This window comes from Scatophagus argus, chromosome 17 (assembly GCF_020382885.2).
Source record: "Scatophagus argus isolate fScaArg1 chromosome 17, fScaArg1.pri, whole genome shotgun sequence".
Taxonomy (NCBI): Eukaryota; Metazoa; Chordata; class Actinopteri; family Scatophagidae; genus Scatophagus; species Scatophagus argus.
Window position 1 is genome coordinate 15,000,895 of NC_058509.1, and position 13,201 is coordinate 15,014,095.

The 13,201-nt window shown below is 40.2% G+C and overlaps 1 protein-coding gene across 1 annotated transcript in view; it reads right to left on the reverse strand.

Annotated features, from left to right (window-relative positions):
- csmd2 (CUB and Sushi multiple domains 2) overlaps window positions 1-13,201 on the reverse strand; it is a 254,062-nt gene that overhangs the window by 187,780 nt on the left and 53,081 nt on the right. The window lies entirely within an intron of this gene.

Sequence of the window (13,201 nt, forward strand, 5' to 3'; positions counted from 1 at the left end):
TATTAGCAGTGACTTGAGGAGGTCTGAACAGATGAAATACTCCAGAGAAAATGGAAATAGCTAAACTGAGGTGTGTGTGTTTGTGGATGCTGTTTACACAGTCACATTATGAGGACGCATCTTACTTATGGGGACAAAATGCAAGTCCCACCAAGATTAATCATTAAATATTTGGGGTTGAGGTTAGAGTTAGGTTAGAGTAAGGGTTAGGATTGGGCAAGTAATGTTTATTGTTATGGTCAGGAGGTGGTTAAGCCTCCAGGAAATGAATGAAAGTCTATGTAATGTCCCCTAAAGTGATGGAGACACAATTGTGTGTATGCGTGGTGGAAGGTGGGGTGCTGGCTGTGAAAAACAGACAAAGTATTCGAACTTAAACAGCACAATAATGGAACATGAAGTTCTGGGTAGAGAGACAAATAAGGGTGTGAGGAAAAACCAATGCAATGATGAAAACAAGAGAATAATTTACAGTGTCAGAACAGTGACAGAATGGCTTACTCATCAGCTGTGTTCAGTTTTAGGCCATAAAAAGACACGGGTGGAAACACAGGACTGATTAGTTGTCATTTGTTGTGCAGAATTGCTATAGTCATCACCAACTAAATTAAAGGATGTGTGCATGTGAATGAGTGGAGGAGTTTTGGAACACTGTGTGCCAATGGCTTTAAGCAGAGATAAATACTCCATCGTCTTAAATTATATCTGTTTCTTAAATCTAATTAACACCTAAGGGTTGGAGTGAAGTGGGCTGCTACTTTCCAGTATGCAGTACAGGCGCTTCTACTCACAAGCACAGGAGGAGGCCATCGCCATCCTGATACAATGCTGGGTCCCTTCTTGTCCCTTCTCTCAGGTCGCATATGCATAATAATAATGCTTCTGAGTAATGGACATATGAAAGATAATAGTATTGATTCAAAAAAGACAGAGGAAGAGCCGAATAAAGCCGTATTGAAAATAACTGAAGGCATTTTATGTTGTTTTAAACATTGTGTGACGTGGAATTTTTTGCTTGAATGTTGACATTAAGAAACAAAAACAAATGCTATAGTAAAATAATCCCTCTCAATCATCACTAATAACCCAAAGATTCTGAAGAAACACAACGTTTAGGAGAGTTAACTGCTCTCACCGTTAACTGTCTTCAACTAATCTATACAGCAGCATACTAGAATTCCTTACAATCAGTTATTCCTGTTGGTGTTGGTGCACTACCCAAAGCCTTTTTAGTGACCCCATCAAGTTATTGCCATGGCGATACATAACAGTCCAAAATAAACTCCATTACCCAGGGGGCACTATGTGACGCTCACCTCTTCCTGCTTTCATCCGCCTGATTTTCTCTGTCGACGGCTAGTCTAAGTACCGTTCACCATTGGAAGTGGGCTGGCCAATTATTAGTCACTGTGGACATTCACGATTTAATACTTCAGGACTTAATACTTAATGATTTGCTGATACTGACACCACACATACACACACACATACACAGAAAACTTATTCCCCTGGAGTGTTGGCTGGTCAGTGAGTGAGTGATGTGACCAGTTTATCTCCAGACTATCTACACTCCATTAACAGTGTAGCACACTGGCCTGATGCTATCTGCATCTGCTCAACACCACAGATACCTGTGAGGCAACAAAGAGGGCTCCACAATCCCTCTCGTTTAAGATTATATACAGAATATTCAGACAATGATACAAGTCTCAGTGCTGTGAATACTTATTTAAATACTTCAGTCTTTCACAACATTGCTTGTTTTGCTGATAGATATAAATACATTTATGGGTACATGTAAAATATTTCATATATACCTGCTAAAATAGAAACCTCACTATAGAATAAAAGAATAAGATAACGGCTCTGAGAGCAAAGGTAAGGAAGAAAAGTTGTCCCTTTGTTGTTCATTTGTTGTCCCTTTGTAGAGACATAAGTCAATTACACTTACAGCAAACAAATCAAGGCTGACAAATGAAACAAGGGGACGTCCGCACGTCCACTGAGTTTGCCCCCGCTCCCCACAAATCGCTTTGCAATAATCCTCAGGCAGAAAACAATTAGGGATAAAATAAAACTAATTCAATGTCGTGCTGCTCTCACCCCTCGGAAAGCGACAAAGCTAAGTGGTAGCCATGAGAAATGTTGTTGTTTACTCACATGTACCTGTGTGTGTGTGTGTGTGTGTGTGTGTATGCACTGAGAAATTATGACACTCAAGGATGCAGTAAATGATCAAGGAGAGAAAAAGGACAGACTAAATTGAAAGCAAACAGGAAACAAGGTGAAATAAATCCTGCAGGAATGACCACAGCATTCTTGTTTTTCTTCTATTTAGCTGTGTATTTGTGTTGTATTATAAGGGTCTTCAATGTAAGTTTCCTCACATACTTATATATGGATATATGTGATTGTCTATGTGTGTGTTCTTTGAAGTAGTTATATAGGGTGTTTGGTAAAAGTTTTCGATGTGTTCCATTGGTGAATGATGCTCCCATTGGTCGTGGCAGTAGTAATAGCAAAAATAATCCTAGCAATAGTATTAGTGTGAAGTCATGCAAAGAAGATCAAATAATATGCAGATGAGTCAGTCTTACAAGTCTTACCACAGTATGACTAGCTAGCTAGCAATGAAGAATAAAGATGATATTTACAATCTAAATCCTGCCTGTTAATCTTGGATTGGTTAATAGTCTCTCTATCAGGAGGAAATGGCCATCAATGAGCCATCACACCACCAGACTTCTCTAAATCCCTGAATACATCTGAGAGGTGGGCAGTGATTCAAGAACCATGGGCTGGTTTTTAAAGTTTAGTTTCAGTAAGGGCAAATCTTAATACTGTGTTGATGCGTTCATTGCTGTCTGGGGCTTAATCTGGTAGCAACACTTCCTTTTTCAACATCACAGTACCTCCCATGTACAAAGCCACATCCATACAGAAATGGAAAACCTTGACTGGCCTATACAGGTCCTCCATACTAAACTGTTGTGGCTGCAGGCACATCCCAAAAACTTGATGATTGATGATGATTCTTTTTGGAATCACAAATGGTTGTAATATTCTGGTGTCCACATACTTTGCTCATGTAAAGCCTTGGCTGTTCATATCATGGCCCTATGGATTAGGAGAACGTTTGCACGTATGTGCATTGAGAGTTAGCTGCACTACAAGGCTTTAAGCTGTTTGGCTTTCGTTTAACTATATTGTGTGAAGCTCTGAATCTGTATTCAAAATGTCATTATTTCTGCTGTTCTCTCTCTCTCTCTCTCCATCTCTCTCTTTCACTCCTCCTCCTCCTCCTTCACTAGCTGTGATCTTCAGTCTCTCCCTCGCTCCGCAGAGGGATGCCACTAATAAACTCCAAAACAAGGTTGGGCAGAAGATCTGATTAGCCAGCAGGGCTAACAGGGACACAGTGACCGATGGCGCGCCCGACCAATGCTATTTACTTTCTACCCGTCGCTCTGCTTTCATTCCTGCGGCAATGATGATCAAAGAGCAGCAGAGGGAAGGAGACAGCGAAGGAAAAGAGGGGGGGGGTGGAGTGATATGTCTGTGTGTGCTGTGTGTGTTACTGAAGTACAGCACTATTACTAATCTAGAATTGGCTGCAGGTTTCTCAGAAACAATAATTTACTCATATGAAGGTTGACTTTAGATCCTGCCTGTACATCTCAGCGTTAATGTCCTCTGTCTCTTAATTATGTCTGTCCTAGTGTGGAGAACAGATTCTTCTGTTCTATGCCAGTCCTCGGCATCTCTGTACTGGACTGTATATGATTTCTAAAGATTGATTTACATCCTTTGTGATGAAATCGATGAGCGTTCCTTTACGGCAGAATATGGGGTGTTAACCTTCAACTTTCCAACCGCAAAATAAGCACAAGTGCAACTGGTCACATGCAACAAGTGTCTAATTACATGCCAGGCCAATCCTTCTGACACAGCATGGAGTGTGTATATGTGTGTGTGTGTGTGTGTGTGTGTGTGTGTGTGTGTGTGTGTGTGTGTGTGTGTGTGTGCTTTATCCATTATCACATTTCACAAGGTGTTTGGATATCTAATTAGACTGCTATGCTGTGTGTCTCCCAGGGATGAAAAAGAAAAAAATAAAAGGAAAGGGTGAAATCAAGGAAGAAAAACGTGACTCCAGCAACAGTGAGGGAAAAAACAGCACAATCAACACAGAAAGGAAAAATATGCCGAGGATTTGCCTAAGCCAGGAAACAAATGGTGCACAAGGAGCACGTCTGTGCTTCACAGTCCCATAGATTACAACAAAAGAGAATGTTTTTTTCCTTTTTTTTGGTCGTATGGTTAGGGTGAAAAATACCAAAAGGTCCATGCCATCGTATTGTTTTTGTTGGCTGTTTTTGTTCTGTTGTTCTTTTTTTTTCTCACTCATCTTTCTTTTTTCCTGCAGTGCGTGCAGCAGCACAAAGTCGCGCAAATGTTTTTGAAAATTGGTGCTTTGACACCAGTCTGAGAAATGATTTCACATAAACAACAATCACACAAGGGACAACATCCGTCCAAATGTCAGTTCACATTTTGGCAAGTAACTCTTGAACATACTGCCAGCATCAACAAAGCTCTTTTTCTCTGGGTGCTTTAGGTCAAGTCCAACTTGTCAATTTCAGGAAATAGATTTGGCCGCAATTTTGGGTTTTCATCTCCAAAGTCTATATTTGAAAACTGTGTGTACCCTTTGTGCCATTTGTAACATTCCTATTGTGAGTATGTGTGAAAATTCGAGAGAGATTTAAAGATGAAGCTACAGTTAACACATACTTCATATGAGTAAAAAGTGTTTTCACAAAGCTAAGAAAACAATGACATGGTTGACATTTGCTTGTCCAATTTCAATTCACACCTCACATTCTTATCCCACAGGCAGACAAGTGCTTACACTGATGAAAATGACTGCATTGCTCACGTGTCCCTGACAGGCGAGTATGTTAATCGGTTTCTTACAGTAGTGAGACCTTGAATATTCGTGCAGGTTTGTTAGTAGACGTACATAATTTATTTCACCCCATTTGGCTGTGAAGAATTTGGCATTGAGGACACCAACAGGAGTTGGGCTGCAGGTCCGCACTTCTTCCTCCAGTGACTAAAACTGCTCAGCAGGTTGACGAGTCATCATCGTCTGCTGGTGTGTTGTGTGCTCAGCGTGATATGTTCTTGCTTTTCTCCTAGATGCTTGCAAGCATATAAATGTTAAATTTGGATATTCTGTGGTGGCGGTAAACACTTTCTAAACCAGCCTATTCGCTACAGTTGCCTACATGAGCTTGCGTGTATGAACCCATGCAAAGCAACAAATATGTTGAATCCGTTTCCGTTATCGACCACCAGATATTTGAGTTACTTTAAAAAGCAAGACATTATGCCCCTTGCTGTCATGTATGTTGTGCATCATCACAACATACATGACAGCAAGGGGCAGAACGCTGTATATTATATGGAAATAGTTACGGAAAATAAAGGAATACGTTAAACTTCTGTATGGCATGGCAGCTCGGTACTTAAGAGCTCTCCTCATTCGTCATCTTTTTCAAATGTTTCAGGCTGCAGAGAGCTTTATAAATTGTGGAAAGTGCTTGAGAGCGTACATATATTTGTTCATCACTACTTGTATATGCATGAGAGACAGCATTATGTATAAACAGCATAACCATATTGCCTCTGACTTTAGTTTAAAGCTCTGAATACCAAACACCCCAAACTACAAATCACTGTGGAAAACAAAAAAGCAAAGAACTAGCTTTTCTTTTTTTTTTTTTTTTTTAAATCAGATAAACTGATCACACTGATGAACCACAGATTAAAGGTGCTTCAGTTCAGAGCAGTGGTTAAACGACTTTCAGGGCTTTGTTATCTGTGGAGAGAACAGCCACAGATGTGAAAGAATGTGACAAAAAGGCTCCAAGGACGGGAAGGCTTCATGTGTACTCTGTGAACTCTTTTGCCAAACACTCACAAGGTTTCGATTCCATGCTTTCTCTCTTTCACAGAAAATAGAGATCATCCTATTGTCTTTGTCTTCATTGCTGAAAATTATACATGCTACTTTATTACAGCTTATAAATCCATAATCACTGGAAACTAAGAGAAATCATGTAAGCAGTGACAAAAGCAATCAGTGACAAGCCTACTTTCCAGTCTGCTGTTCCCCTTCCACAACGCTGAATCCAGGCATGCCATACATGTTAAAACTGCTACACATGCGCATTCCTGACTTACACAGTGCCTCAGGTATTGCAATTTGAAAATTAGGACTGACGTGATTTGCATAAGTTGTCATGCAAATCAACAAAACGAATTCCCTGCAGTGAGAGAAGCATAACATCCGCCTCCCACCATCCCTTTGTTAGGTAGAGTTTATCAATTTACATCATGAAATTCTTGGCTTTTTCTTCAAACGTGTCATATTTTTTGGATGTCATATTATGTGCTATTGCTCTGTAGTAAAAAAAAAACAAAATCACAAACATTTAAATAGAAATATTGTAAATCAACTTCTGTATACAAAATCGACTGGAAATATGACCTGAAAGCATACAGTTGCTATAATTTTTGCTATATCGCACGTGGCTCACATTCATTTTCATTAACTCAACACATGTAATCTAGCCATCTCTAATTTTGGAAACATTTCACATGAGCATGTTCATCTGCTGGAATGGGCAGCATCTTGTGCCTCTGCTGCTGTCTAGACACATCCTAATAAAGTCAGCCCTTAGTAGTTCACAAAATCGTTTTTGTACATTACATACAACTCAACATGTCCTGAGACCTTAAAAAAATGCTGTTATATCAATTAAGATTGAACTTGGTTACAATAATGTTCTTCTGCATTAGTATAAGAAGAACACTGATAGCACTGGGGATGGGAGATTGTCAATAGCAATACACACAACGAGTGAGGTGCAGGGTATAAATTCACAACCATCTAGTTGATTATTTCTCTAATCTGGGGTTGCAGGGCCTAATAATTCTGCCTCACAGGTGAGCAGATGTCATAAATCTCAACATCATTTCACTTTTTCACAGCACGAGATGATGAAAAACAAACTATCACTCTTCCTCCTGTTTTTAGCAGACCGTCGTTAAAGCTGGCGTTGATAAGTGGCAGTCTCTCCATTAACAGCCCAGACTCAAAGGAACCATAAATCCCGCAGTGGGTATGCCTGTGTGTGTGGGGTGGGTGTCAGTGTGTCTGCTTGCACATGTCTGGGGGTGTGTATGAAAAAACTCTATCTACATGGAATGCATGTGTGTGTGCAGATACTGTTGAATAAGATGCTCAATCATGACCACCGCAAACAAATAAAACCACGCAGCCTTGAAGCCATATTTCTCACACGTACTCCACCTCCTCATTTGGATATGTACTCCTCGCATGGATGTCACATGGCGCGTTGACATATAAGCACGTGTAATGTGACGAACAGACAAAGAAGAAACGTGTGTATGCAAACGCACATCGAGCATGCGTCCACGTACTGGAGTCATTTTCCAAAGTATGTGTTGTGAGAGATTGATGGCCAAGGCCTTCGCTGAGGGAGGAAGAGTTATCACCATGGCAAGTGTTCAAGCAGGAAGTGCTGTAGTGCGTCACCCATTCTCGCCGCAACCCACAGACATTGGCTTTTCTAACTCACGCGCTGTACTTGTTCACACATACGCATGAGACATGGATGTACAGTACCACACAAAACGCTGGCAGAGACGGGAGACTGAAACAGCACTTTGACCCAAGCTAGCATTCCCTTCCGTAATGTAAAATAATCTCTGTAAGTGACTTTTGTTCACTTGGAAGTGATAAAACGAGAAATTACTGCTGCGTTAAAGCTAAATACAGGTGTTTTAGAATGTTAAACACCACACAACCATTTTCTTTTTATGAAAGCAGCTGGTATCATTTAAAAGACTTATGATTGAGAAGTAACTCAGTGACTGTAATAAAAACCTGTTCCAGTTCTTGTCAGTAAAAGTGTTGTGTAAGTGCAGTTTTCTATTAGCCTGGCATGACCACCTGACTTGTAAATGCATTTTTGATTTCTAAGAAGTATTATCAACAACCACTGACAAGAATACCTCTGGATGCAATTGTTAGGCCTGATTCATCTGGCTCCCAGGCTAGTTTTATCACGAAATACCGGCGTAAATGATCTGTGGACACATAAATGATTTTGGTGAACAACAAAAAAAAACGATATTTAATGTGTACACCTGTATGCCACTAGCCCAGCACTAAAAAGCAGACAAGAAAAGTTAACGACTTGCTGAAGGACACAGTGAAGCAGTTAGCAGTGAATACAGAATGAATATTCTGTTACATTCATTGGGTAGACTCAAAATGACTCCAAATGAACGCTATTGTTCTTTCATATCTGCTGGACATATGAATAAGTAGCTGTTTGCTAACATGCTCGTATAGCTTAACTTAAAGGGTGGATATGTTTGTGCTCTACTGACAACAAAATGAGGAGCAACTGCCTATCTCTCAATTAATCCAAGGTGAATCAAGAAAATCAGTTAATATAAGTAAAGAAAAAAGAGGACATTTCGGTAACTGTGACCAGAGGCCTGACTTCCCCTTGAATTTACACAATAATAACCAAATAAGTTTTCATGTAACTTGCTGACAATCGACTAATCGATTAATGGACTATCATCTAAGCCCTTATTCAGTGTCTTATATATTGTCCCCATCAGGGAATCTTTTCAAGATTGTCCTTTTCAGCCAGCTTTCATAGTTTTTCTTTTTTTATATTTTAGAAAGTGGATTCATGCTCAAATGAAAACTTTGAACTACAAACAGCGGCAATATTAAACCACAAACATCATATTTTTTCCTCTAATGCATATACTGTACAAGCACTTGTGTTCTCAAGTGCTTGCCAGAAAGCAGAAACCTTACGCGTCTGAAAAATTACAGGGCAAACAGTTTTCCAGCCCACTGCCATTTACTCTGTGCTTAAAAGTGTGTTTGTGAGCGTGTGTTTGTGAGTGTGGTGTTCTTTTTATGTGTATTCCAATAAACCTTGATTTTGATGACATTGAATCAGCTTGCTGGGATGAGCTGCACACTATCCTCCTGTGCTGTAAACATAGCCTGAGCACGCGCACACACACACACACACACACACAAATTCATATTGTGACACTACAGCCTCACAGCACTGAGGGCCAACTGTAGTGTTAATGCCACTCCCAGAACCATGCACTAGTGCTCCTTATTTAGGTCCTATGGAGCCTGCAGGCTGAAAATCTGTCCCTTCCATGCCTCCTCCTCCTCCTCCTCTCTTTTACTTCCCCGCCTCTGCCAGACTGCCAGGCTTAAGTCCCTCCATTCCATCACTCCATCACTGAGAGGAATGCATGTGGAGAGATTCCTTCACACTCCCCAATAGATTTTCGCTCTGCTGAAATGTACTCAGTGTTTCCCAGTTGGCACTTACAAGGTGAAATGTGACACAATAGTGGAAAAAAAACAGATTTTTAACAAGTAAGAAATGCACCCTGCCGTATAGAGCGACAGTGAGTGAACTGGTAGAGGCTCGGTGTCTCACTTAAGGTCAAGCTGGCTGCTGCTTTAGTCATGGGAAAGTCTCTGTGAGAACAGGACCACAGGCTCTGTTAACCCAGGACATCAGGGTTGTTGGTGTTTAAGTTCCATAACACTGATTTTACTGCAGATAAATGAGCAGATAATCATTAAACTGGTCATTTTGCTGAATTATTCAAACTCAATTATCTATGGCTAAAACTAACAATTGCGACTGGAAAGGCAGGGGGAAATTGCAAGATGAGTATTTTAGAGGTTAAATTTTTGGACTGTGATTTTGCAACTATCATTCATGCATACTTTACTGCCCAGTTTTTCAAAATATATGAATATTTCTTTCTGTTTAATCTCTGCCTTAAGAGCAGCCACAAATTTCCATTAACTTTTGTATCAACTTTACAATCAACTTGCAAAAACTGTATGGAGGCAAACTATCACAGTTACAGTTTTATTTTCTAAGGTTGCACTTTTGTCATGTGGTAATGCAGCTGGATCACTTTGAAAACTGTTAAGTCAACTGATTCATTCAAACATTTGTCATTGAGTTCAGGGTCATATGCTGCAAAACATCCATTATTAAACTGTGTTGCTGTAAAATTATCCTCAGTGGACAAAGAATGAGCATAAACACGGATATCGTGAAGAATATGATATGAATCTCAAGGTCTCTCATGCTGAAAAGGCCTTGCACGTAACAAGCTCTGTAGGCTGTTTCACCACATGGCGGTCTTTGATCTGTCAAAGTATGGTAATTCGAAACCAAACTTGTGTGCAAAAAAAGAAATTAAAAGTTTACAAATAAGAATACGCTGATAGATGCAAATAGGTGGATGGGATCAATTTTTACATAGACGTTTGCACTACATCAGGCAGATTTCACCTGGGGTTAGTTTCCCTGCAGTTCAACCTCTCCCAGTTTGAAGTAATTGATAGCTTCCACAACACTCAGGGCACAAGATGCACTTAACCACTTAATCACTACACCATCTCTGGAAATGAATGCTCTGCTTAATTAACAGCTATCAAATATCGACAGCAGCTTGTGATTGCAATTTGGAACGCATACCACTGCATATACTTTTTTTCCATTTAAGACAAGTGAAACATCCGCTGAATTTTCTCTTTCTGCTTCCCAGGTGTCAGCTGGGATCAGCAGTTTAATGGAGTGCTGCAGCAACAGACTGACTCATATATGAATTTCCTAAGGAGAGACTGTGACTCATAAAGCAGCTGCTGCAGGAGTGCTCACACTCACAAACACACACACACACACACACACACACACACACACACCAGGATGCATATATATATACTTAGGAAAACAAGCATATATACACGTACACACACACACACACATACATGTATGTATATATATGTATAGCTAAACTGATTTGTAAGTCCGCATTCTCCTGAAAACAACATTATTTTCAGCTATGCTGTGACAGCAATGAATAAATTAATGGATAAATAAACAAATCTAAAGAAAAGTGACTGCTCTGAAAAAGATCATTTGAACATGAAGCGAATCAAAGCATTCATCTTTGATGACTGTTTGAGATTAAAGGAAAATTTCCAAGCTCTACAACCTATAGCGTGGCATACATGAAAGCCTGATCCAATTCAAAGTACACAGCATGCAGGACACAAAATGGAGAACAGGCAGAGGAAATAAGACCTTAAAATATAGGTGAGGAGGAAATGAGGAGAGGTAGAGAGAAACTGGAGGAAGAGGAGCAAGAGAGATGGAGAGAAAATTACTTTTGACACAAGCGTGAGATGAGAGCAAAGGTAGGAGGGAATTATCAAATGTTCATCTTTGTGTGTGTCTGTATGTGTGTGTGGAGGAGGATGGAGGCGTAGGTAGGTGTAAATATACATGTATGTCCTGGTCGTCTGCTGTTGACTAGCCTGTTGCCAGCCTCTTCAAGCTCACTCACAGATAAAACCCAAAGACTCGCTTTTACGAGAATAAGAGAAGAACCCTGGTGAAAGACAACACAAACAGAATCTAAAGGCAGTCTGTGTTCTCCGAAAACTTCTTCTCTTTTTTCCCCTCTATTTTTCTCTCTTTTCTCACCCCTCCTTTTCCTTCTTTTTCTCAAATTAACCCCCCGCCCCCCAACCGCCACCACCACTCATTTTCAAAGTGCTTAGACTGCGAGAGTGGAACAACCCCCCCATCCTGCCGGAGCATCAATATACAACGGAGCCCAGAGGTCCAAACAGGAGAAAGGCTGAGGAGAACACCAATCCATAATGGATTTTCTTCTCTCTTTCATTCGCTTTCTGCGGGGAGATGCAGCGAAGGCACCACTGGCACAGAATGAGAGACGTGGAGAGGGGAGGGGGCCGAGGAGAGGTGATAGAGACTCAAAACAGTGCCAGTAACAAAGCCCTAAAGAATATTTCTCTCATGTGTCTCTGGGGGCTTGCATAACATATGCTTTAAACTATTTGCAAGGCCAAGCTCATAGCAGAAGGTGACAGGAATTAAAAACAGCTTTGGTGTCGCTTCAGCTGATCAGATGCAGAAAACTGCCACTATTTAACTGAGCCTGTAATTGAGGGACTGCCAAGAGTTCTGACACATATTAGACTGCAAGCAATAATCCCAAAATACATGCTAATACAATGCATCAATGAATAGCAGCTCTGCTGTTGTATCTTAGAACTGTAGCTTATACAAACAGAAGTCTGGCTCTTTAATTCAGCAATTCAGTCAAACAACATTTATCTCTAAAATCCCCAATAGTTGAAAATGTGTAAACTTAGTGAGCACAAAACTCTGTAAACCAGAGAGCCAATATTTCAGTTTGCAATGTTAGCACAAGGCAGTTCATTCTGAGGCTGTTAAATTGATGGTTGTACGAATGGATGAGGCTGTTGATTCAGAAATTGTTTGAGTCTTCACACCCAAGTGAGCTTCATTTCATTCGTCTAGTAGTTCTCAAGCACGAGATGTGCCCAGAATGTCAGTGAATAAGCCGTCATGGTGTCCACAGAGTTAGTCAGTCTTGCCTGAGTCACCAAAGGCTCTGCTGTCTTCAACTGTTTCCACTCTCTGGTTCATTTTTATCATCAGTATCTTTAAAATCAAACAACTCTCTAAAGACCATCTTCAAGTTTCATACAACTTAGGGTTTTAATTAAATGGTTTTGATCACCTTTTCACTGGCTGCAATAACTTTATACTCATTATTGTAATTGCTGAGATTTGGAAAATCAGTGCAATGGTGCAAGAGTCAGGCAAAGATGGGTTGTAAACAAGTCAGATTAGTAATCACTTGACATGGAGATAAAATCAAAACTGAGTGAACTAAACTGAAAATTTCACTAATAAGCCCTCATTGTGTGCATACTACTACACTTTCATTTTCCTCTTTCAGGTAAGTTTGGCTAACCTGTTTAAAATGCTTGTCTAAACGCTCAGTATTCACAGAACTCATTCCTTTACCCCACACTGCTCTGTCTGGGGGACACGAGCACTAAGTAAAACTTTCATGCACTGCTAGTGCTACAAAAAGTTATATGAATATGGACACACATGTTCTAATACATTAGACTTTTTTTTTTAAATCACTGCCATCATTATCAGTTCTGTTTAGATAAAATAGATAGAGC